The following is a 2350-nucleotide window of genomic DNA, read 5'->3' on the forward strand; positions in this document are numbered from 1 at the left end:
TTTTGTTGACCATAGTCGCAGGTAAAATAAGTACATCATGTGGACAGCTCCAGCTCATTTTCCATAAATCCCTGTGGACAAGGGGTATGCAAAAATAATTTTTTTCTCGCGCACCGATTATTTTGTTGTATAAGCAAGAGAACCCACCACGTTAGTGTAACGTATCTTGTACATCACACTAATATGTGCTTTAATTTACCAAGTGAGATGAGTTACTTTTATGGCTCATTCAGTCATATCACACTGCAAGCTGCATTCATCAATCTTCAATTGGATTTTGCAAATGTTTAATGAAACATGTTTTCCTTTTATGCATATATGCAATGGCAAGCCCTTCCTTGTGTTCCAAAGGTAAAATTGAAACTCGAAATTAAAGAAGACATTTCTAGTCAGAAACAAGCAAAAATGGTGAATGCAGAGTATCGAAGCCCAAGGTACAGAAATTATGAGAAGTGTCAAATGATTGTAAGGAAAGAGTCGTATTTGAAAATGCAAGACTCTTTAGTGGAGGTCAAGCAAGTCAGTATAGGTAGAATACTCTGCAAAATTATGCGAGTGAGGGAGTGTCAAACAATGGGTCAGGAAATGCGTTGTTTTTCTGCAAAACAAAAGCTGATTGCCATTACATAAGTCACTTTAGCATCATGAGACTGCTTCTTGATAAAGTCAGAAATAAACCAAAAAACAGGACACGCAAAAATAAAAAAAAAACAGTTTAATGATGCTCTCTTCACACTGGGATAAATAAAAACAAACACATCACATCTAATTTGGACATATCAGACGCCTTGTGAAACACTATAGGAAAAATTCAGCTTCGAACTATGGCACTCGTCGCATAGATGTGGGGGGCCTTGCACTAATAGTGATAGTTACCACTGCATTTAGAAATTGAAAGCATTCGTGCAGACAAGGATGATTCTTTATATTTTTGGCTACCACTTCAAATGCCTCCACCAAGTGTTACAATGCTGCACGCAGCCACACTAAGGATCTAGCAGCAACACCTGCAGGTAAAAAGCAGAAGCAGTCAAAGGGCTGGTGTGTACTGGACACTATGTTTGAAAACTTTTAGGCAAGAAGAGTGCAAGAAGCAGACATAACAACTGCATTTATTTCCATAATTCCCCATTTCAATGGCCTTTTCTTTTTGCTTAGACAATGCCTACGCCTAGCCACAGCAGCTCCCTCATACAGACTCCGCAAGCCAAGAGGCCGTGGAGGCAAATGCAGGTAAGAGGCAAGAAGCAATAGTACTGGTATCGACATTCATCTAATTTCTTTATTTTTCTCTCGTATAGGCAGCCAGCACACCTCGAACAGCCACTTTGACTGCGGGTGTGTCACACTAGTCGCCAAGGAAACATTTGAGGGAAAGCGACAGGCAATGTGAACAGCCACTTCTCCATGTAAACGATACTCTTTCACTCGGATGACTCCTACGCCTCGCCACGCCAGCACACTTGTGCACAAAGATGCATCGGAGGCACGTGCAGGTCAGAGGCAAGAAGCAGTGGCACTGGTGTCGACATTCACCCAATTCCTTTTTCTTACACTGAGGCAGCCAGCACACCTCAAACAGCCACCTTGACTGCGGGTGTGTCAGTAGATTCCTGTTGTACATATGCTGATAACAAACTTCAGTAAACTTGAACTTGATAATAAACTTGAAGGCAAATGGGACATTGATGCATTGTATTATTGAACATTTATTGTACACATACAATTTATGTTATACTTTGCAGTGCGACAGAGCCTATTTTGAAGCTATATTTTGCACCTTTAATTACGTATGTGTTGTGTGGCCCTCAATGCAGTTCATGTTGTAGCAGCTGCTTTGTCTGTGTATGCACCTTGGCTTAAGCTTGGGATATCCACATACTTCTCTCGCATATACAAAATAAAGTTCTATGTAGTCCTCAGTGTTACAATAAAACTGAAAGTAAACAATCCGATTGTGGAATTGTGTTCATTACAGTGATTCCTATGACAGTTACTGACAAGTTGACATACTGAACTGGTCAATCAGTCCCTAGCCTCCTCTATATTTAAAAAATAAAGGAGGCTATGATCCATCATGGCAAGGAATTGTATGTATACATAAAAAAAGGGGTATGTGTGCGTGTTTGTAGTGGGGGGTATAGGATTAGGGCGGTACGAAAAAATGTACCAACACCGTCCTCTAGACCCATTCCGTTAAGGTACCGTAACAAAGCGTATTACGCATAAAGTTCATACAACCAACTCTGATATTACTACACAGGCCAGGCGACGCGAGGTACATTTGTCATGACGCATTCGCGACTGCACCGGATGCCCTCCATATTATGCTCGTTAATCGTGCTCACTT

At 41.0% G+C, this 2350-nt stretch overlaps 1 long non-coding RNA gene across 1 annotated transcript; it reads left to right on the forward strand.

Annotated features, from left to right (window-relative positions):
- The first annotated feature begins 250 nt into the window (after nucleotides 1-250).
- On the forward strand, nucleotides 251-1401 carry LOC139055329 (uncharacterized). Its single transcript, XR_011511674.1, has 3 exons — nucleotides 251-351; nucleotides 1159-1233; nucleotides 1302-1401. It is a non-coding gene; the product is annotated as an uncharacterized lncRNA (long non-coding RNA).
- The last annotated feature ends 949 nt before the right edge of the window (nucleotides 1402-2350 follow it).

Source organism: Dermacentor albipictus, chromosome 2 (assembly GCF_038994185.2).
Source record: "Dermacentor albipictus isolate Rhodes 1998 colony chromosome 2, USDA_Dalb.pri_finalv2, whole genome shotgun sequence".
In the NCBI taxonomy this organism is placed as follows: domain Eukaryota; kingdom Metazoa; phylum Arthropoda; class Arachnida; order Ixodida; family Ixodidae; genus Dermacentor; species Dermacentor albipictus.